Source organism: Acomys russatus, chromosome 15 (assembly GCF_903995435.1).
Source record: "Acomys russatus chromosome 15, mAcoRus1.1, whole genome shotgun sequence".
Lineage (NCBI taxonomy): Eukaryota > Metazoa > Chordata > Mammalia > Rodentia > Muridae > Acomys > Acomys russatus.
Genome location: NC_067151.1, coordinates 33871725 through 33879036, shown reverse-complemented (window position 1 = coordinate 33879036; position 7312 = coordinate 33871725). Strand labels below are relative to the sequence as shown.

Genomic DNA, 7312 nt, shown 5'->3' with positions numbered 1-7312 from the left:
GAAAAACACAGATTACAGAAAACCCCATTAACAATGCCTTACAGCTGGATCTCATGGAGGCATTTCCTCCATGGAGGCTCTTTCCTCTCTGAGTACTCTAGCTTGTGTCAAGTTGGCACACAAAACCAGCCAGTACAATACCCATACACAGACATTTACAAGGTTCATGGTCTCGCCACCTATGATAAAAGCACGCAATGAGTAGTAGCATATTAGCTTGATTTTTAAACTCATCTGAATAAAAAATCTATCTGGCTTACACTTCCAGGTCATGAACCATCATTGAGGACAGTCAAGGCAGTAGTAATCCAAGCACTCACTGTGGAGACAGCTAGCCTTGAACTCACAGAAATCTGTCTTTCTCTGTCTCCTAAGTCCTGGGATTAAAGACATGTGCCACATGCTGAGCCCAATACTTACAATATAGAGAATTAGAATGATTTCATAGTCAGGTCATTTTGACTACTATCAATTAATTTACTGGGGCAAATTTATTCAAAGTCAAAGTATGCTAAATGTAACTTCTATATCTTCTTTACATAAGACATCTTTGAAAAGCTTTGACATGAATAAAACAATGAATATTGAGTTTGAGCCGAGAGTGAGACACCACAAATTGGAAATGGTCTCCAAGGAGCATGTCGGGTACTTGTAGGTGAGAGTCAGGTTTTGATGTCTAAATATAAATGTAAATAGCTCACAGGGACATTTTATTTGAATTGAAAAAAATCAGACATATTTCAGAGCAATACCACCATTGGGAGCTGCAGCTAATATGATTAAGTAAACACCACCGACAGAATGCCAGTACTTAATGAAACTCCCGCCCCTCCGCCACCCTGCAAGTGCACTTTTATTAAATCTTAACTGACACCTTCTAAGAGCTCTGGGTTTGTTGATATGTAATTTGTTTATTGGTCACATTAAAGTATGTTCTCTTTCATTAGTGAGTCTGTACCTGAGAGAAAAGATACATTGATATGGCCCCACACTATCAACTCCTAAGAGATTTGGAGCCTGCAGCAAGCCTAGGAAGTGATAGAAAAATGAATAGGCAAGGAAGGAAAGAAAAGGCAGAGTTGAAGGAAGAGAGATGTATTATACTTTGGTTCACCTCACTATGCTGTAGGAAGGTAATAAGTTGTGATTGGTAAGAGTTACACAAACTATGAACTCCTGGCTTCTAGCAAAGTGATCCTGGATTCCCTCCTCCCCTGGCCTCACACACAAATATTATTATTGAGAGGAGTTTGGTACAGCAGGGTATGATATCAATGGCATCATTTTACATAATAAAGTCATCGTAGAGAACACATTTGTTTGAGGATATCTTAAACAAATATGATTTTAAAATATTATCTGATAAATTGACTAAAATAGCTAAAATAAATAAATAAATAAATAAATAAATAAATAAATAAATAAATGAGAAAAGTCTGGCATGGTGACACACAGTTTCAATCTCAGCATTTGGAAGCAGAGATGGGCAGATCTCTGTGGGTTCAAAGACAGTGTGACTTCCAACACAGATATCTGTGTTCATAGTCAAAACAAACAAGTGCTTAAATAAAAATATATAACAAAAAATGAACTTTGGACACAGCTTATATTATTAGACTTCAGTTGTTTCCCTGTGTGTAACGGCATGCAATTTCAAGTAAAGGTTTAAAGGTCACTTTTAATAGCAATGATTATTATGTTGTAGAAAATACAAATCGTACATAGATACAAAGATCAAAAACCTAAAAGATGTGCTAAATATAGAAATAGATGGGCTTTCTTGGCTTGAGAGGGGATTTGATCAACCATCACACCAATCCTAAGAATAATCGTTCAATCAGCAGTCAGAAGGAATAGAGAGGCAACAGCAGGAGGGACAAAATTCCCAGGAGGCAACTTTACTACACAAGCTGGGCGATATGAATACATTGGCTATTAGTGGGTATTTGCCTATTTATATTAAGATCATTTATACTTTAATCCATACAAATCTTTTTGTGGGGAGAGGGTCCTAGGAATGGAAGATAGAGAGGTTAATCCTTTCTTTTGAGACCTGGAGGAAGGTTTGCCCTCTGTATTTCAGCCAAGCAACCAGCGGGCACCTGCCTCTGGGTAATTTTGCAGCTGGCCAGGTGCCTGCTGGCATCGTGGAGCGGGCCAGGGCAGGTTGCAGATGGCTCTATACATAGTCTCTTGACTCCCTGGTTTGCAACTGAGTCCATCAGAGTCTGATTCCTGCCATATGTCCCACAGCCTGAGCACTTTATAGACACTGTACCGCTCTAGCCCCAACACTCAGTGTTCCTCAAATTTCCTGATTCGCATATGTTTCAGGTTTTGTCTTTAAAATAATCTGACTTTTATAGTCTCTTTCCTAAGTAGATGATTGATTCTGTTCTTAAAAGCTCCATGCAGATCCTATGTCGTATTCTATGTTATGGAGTGACCACTGTAGTTCACTGGTTGGCATCCCCTCAGTTAAGATTATGACATGTGAATGGATTTTAGATAAGAACGGCTTAGTGGCTGTGCTGATTATAACAATTTGACCTTGAGGAAGTAATTACAGACACTGTGAACTTTCATTTCCTACCTTCTGAGGGCCGTACCTTGGCAGGTTGTCATGCGAGTTTAGTGGCATACCATATGTAAATAGTGTAATATATGTTAGTTCATTCCATTGTAATAATGCCACCTTCTAAGATGCAGCAACTTGGAGAAATGCTTTCAAGGAGTCAGGCCTACCGACTTTCAAACCTGAAGGGGCTTACGGTACGACCCCACAGTGGCTCCTACAAAGACTCCACACCAGTGCCACCCACCACGGACCTGAGAAAGGCCCCATATAATCCAGATCCCAAATCTTGCACTGGATATTGAAAATTCGATCTGACTTAATTTCTAGAAAGTAGGCAAGGCAGGCTTATCAGCTCCCAAAAAGCCACTGTCTCAGGTCCAGTTTGGAGTCCCATTTTAGGTTCAAAAGCCGCAAGGTGGGGCAAACAAGCAAATAAAGTTTTACAGAAGCATGTGTGATAGTCAGCAGGTGGTTGAGAGCAACACAGCCCATTGTTTCAGCTGTTTCTGCAGGTCATTCTGTTCCAGGTAGCAAGTGAAGCCTCAGCTGGTAAATACGCAGTACAAGCAGTGCAATCACTAAATAAACCAATAAATCAGTATCTAATAATTGGTCTTTCCTGCTTTATTTTACTTCAACTCCAAGCTTGTCTAGTCTTTTTTTAAAGGTTTATTTTAGCTTTATATATATATATATATATATATATATATATATATATATATATATATATATATATATATATATATACACACACACACACACACACACACACACACACACACACACAGACACACACACACACACACATATGTATATATGTATGCATTAGTATGTGCACATGAGTGTGGGTGCCCATGGAGGATAACGGAGGGCATCAGACTACTCCTGGAATTGGAGTTCCAGGCAATTCTAAGGCACCCAGGAACTCAGATGGGCCCTCTGCAAGAGCAGTATGTACTTGTCTTAAGCAAAGTTCTATTGCTGTGAAGAGACACCTTGACCACAGCAACTCTTACAAGGAAAACATTTAACTGGGGCCGGCTTCCAGTTTAGAGGTTTAGTCCATTATCATCACAGCAGGAAGCATGGTGGTGTGCAGGCAGACATGGTGCTGGAGAGGTACCTGAGAGTTCTACATCTGGATCTGCAGGCAGCAGGAAGAGAGGGACAGTGGGCGTGGCTTGAGCATATGAAACCTCAAAGCCCACCCCCAGTGACACACTTCCTCCAACAAAGCCATGCCTCCTAATATTGCCTGTTTCTATGAGCCTACAGGGGCCATTTTCATTAAAACCATTGCAGTACTTTTAATCACTTTCAAATGTTCTCCCCTCCCCCAACAGTGAAACTTTCTAAACCACAACAAAGTCCAATTAACTGTCCCATGCAGCTGAGTATATTTACTTCTCCCATGCAGCTGAGTATCTTTACTTCTCATCCTCTTAAATTTCTTTATCTATTTTAATGAGGCGTGGGGCTATCTACTGAGGCACTGGTAGCCCCCCAGGGCCAAATCCTTGAAGAAAGCTGCTCTCCCTCCCCTCAACCATCAATTGCCAAAGCTCTTCAAACAGGGTAGAACTTCATGACCCCTCTTAATCCATGCTGGCAGTTTGGCTGGCTTGATCTCATGCAGGTCTTGTGCGTGCAGTTATAGCCGCTGAGAACACGTGTGTAAAATAGCCCTGTCATGTCCTGTGTTTGAAACAGACAACTCTCTCTAGCTCTTACAATCATTCTTCGCAGTCATCCTCAGCCCCTGAGTCATAGAGCCAGGCAGAGTAGATGTCCCATTTAGAACTGGCTGTTGATTCCTGTATTAATCACTAGTACAACTGAAGTGGTGGCAATTAAAAAAGCAACATGAAGAGGTATGTATGTGTGTGTGTGTATAAAATTTTTGTTATTTTTCTAGCTCATTCTTACTTTTAAGCTATAAGACTAATACATATAGTCTTAACCAGGCAGGACATTCCAAACATTTCTAATGTAGAACTAGTTATTTTTCTCTAGTCTACCCATTTACTGTAACTAGTGTTGACAATTTGCTATAAAGTCCTCTAAACCACTGAGTCTCACTGTTTCTAATGCTTGAACCCTTTAATACAGTTCCTTGTTTTGTGGTGACCTCCGCCATAAAGTCGTTTGGTTGCTACTGTTATGACTCGTCAGGTACTTGTCTGTGTCTGACTGCAGGTTGAGAACCGCTGCTCTAAGCCACACTCCCAGGTGAGAGTGTTCACCTTCTCTCACCAGACAGTGGAAAGACTGCCTTTCATTCTCGCTCCAGTTTGATAGTTTTATTTACTAGTGAGAACAAACATTTATCCCTCGGCCTTGGTGATTTGTATTTTTCTTTGCCAGTTGCTGCTCGGTTTATTTTCATTGATCAATAGCCATCATGATGTGAAATATTCATCTCTTTTGATGACGCTATGTCAGTGTTCCCCAACCTTTCCATCTTCATTTATTGTCTAGCCACTTTTTTTTTTTTTTAATGAAACACAGTTACTTTATTGAGTTCTTACAATCAAATCCTGCTAACTAGCATTACTTTCACACATGCATCATTCAGGACAAAGGGGAGTGTTCCTCACTATTTTCAAATGATGCACCATATAACACAAAGTTAGAACCTAAAATGCACCCTGATTAGTTATGTAAACTGGTAATCTTTAAAAATGTGTAACTAATAATTTGGTTCCTTTCTTCATAAAAGAGAAATCTTAGTATTTCTCCTGATAGTCTTGAAGTTACCATTATCTTACAAGTCGTGCAAACTGTGGCAGGTACAGTTCCATCTGCAAGTGTGTACCTACACACTGTATCTCAACAAGCAGAATTTGCATAAAATGCATACAGTCAACGCAGGATAGAAAGCATGTTCCAAATACAAACGAGCCTCTCAGGCCACCCCAAATTTAGCTTTTGCATTATCATTTATGGCATTATAGAGCAATTGCACATGACATACTTTTATACATTTGACCCTGAATATAAGAAAAATAACTGAAAAATTATTCCAAGTAGCCATTTGGTTTGTCATAAAACAGCTTGTTCTCATCCAAAAGAGGTGGAAGCGAGCAAAGCCTGAGGAGCGGTTGAAAGCACAGCAGAGCACAGACAGGGATGGAACCCCCCACCTACAGGCATCTCACAGATCCTCTGAGGACATGGAGGACCCAGAGCCCTCTTTCTCAGAAGCGCATCCTTCCCACAGACGAGCAAGCGCCTCCCTGAGGTGCAGGGGGTCTTTGACAGGCATTCAGACACACTGCTATTTTTACTTCTGCCAGAGAATGAGCCATCAGAGCCGTGTAATGGAAGCAAAGCCCCAAAAGATGAGAAAACAACAGACAACCAAAATTGCACATTTGAAGAGGCGTGTGGAATTTCTTGTGGCTGAGAATGAAAGGTTAAGCAAAGAAAATGAACAGCTAAAGACTGAAAAGGCCAGACTTCTGAAATGGCCACCTGAGACTTTGTAGAGAAGTCGGAGCTGTGGAGCGTACCTCCACACTCGGAAGCTGCCACGGCCTCTTTAGCCTGGCAGAAGTTTGCCGCGAGAACCAGGGAGGCCAAGGACATTCCGATCCCCAATCTTCTTCATCTGGATTTCCGGTCTCCAGAGCTTCCTGTTATGGAGCGCTTGCTGAGGACATTCTGAAAGGGTTCATGAATGAATAAGATGGAGGCCACTGACAAGGCAATCCAGAAAAGAATACAAAGGGAAAGCCACGCCCCCAGGAACCCCAGAGATGCCCTTTATCTGGTAGACTGTGGGAGAAGAGGTGATGCCAGGACCCGGGAAAGTCACTGTGAAACATCACTTATCTTTTTCATGACGAAAGCTCATGATTCCGACTCGGCCGACACTGAACTCTTGGAGGGTCGCTTCCTTCCTTCCTTCCTCTACCTTCCTTCCTTTCTTCCTTTCTTTTTTCTTTTTTTTTTGCATATCATATCATGGCACAAGTAACTTGAATTAAATGAATAACAATTTTAATATACGTCAAAGATGACTCTAAAAATATCTTTTGGTTACAGAACATTTCAATTCCTAAGTGTCATATTACTTATTTCAAATATAAATCAATTGCATAATTTCAATATACTAGAAACGTTTCAGATGTTAATGAACCAAGATCTGAATGGCAGGACGCATGCCTTAAATCTCAGCACTGGGGAAGCAGAGGCAGATGGGTCCCTGTGAGTTTCAGGCCAGCCTGGTCTACATAGAGATTTCTAGGCCAGGAAGGGCTTACATAGTGAGGAGGGGGGGTGGCGAGCAGAGGGAGAGGAAGAGGGGGAAGGGGTACAACAGGGGAGAGGTAAGGAGAAGGGAAGGAAGAGAAAGAGGGAGGGAGCAGAGAGAGGGGAGAGGGCGAGATCAACCTATATTAGACAAATCCACCAAATGTGTTCAAAAGGTAATAGAATTGTTTTCTCGTGGGCTATTTCCTCTCTTTAGGTATACATTTAAAATACTTTTCTATAGTTAGTATTAAGCCTGAAGGAGCTTGTTTGTGCCCTAAACTTTCTTAGATGCAAAACTAAGAGGAAACACTGTACTCAGAGAGCTGACACATTAGCTTGGGGACCGAGCGATGCAGGAAGGTCAGCTGCATCTCAGCGCTGGCTTTCTGCTTTGCTTCTTTTATGTGTGAAGCCCCAAAACAGCTCTGTGGCAGTGGCCATTTTCAGCAAAGATGAAAGGCGTGGGCTGAGCCTAGT

At 41.4% G+C, this 7312-nt stretch overlaps 1 pseudogene; it reads left to right on the top strand.

Annotated features, from left to right (window-relative positions):
* The first annotated feature begins 2688 nt into the window (after positions 1–2688).
* LOC127198992 (nuclear receptor-binding factor 2-like) lies at positions 2689–6265 on the top strand (annotated as a pseudogene).
* The last annotated feature ends 1047 nt before the right edge of the window (positions 6266–7312 follow it).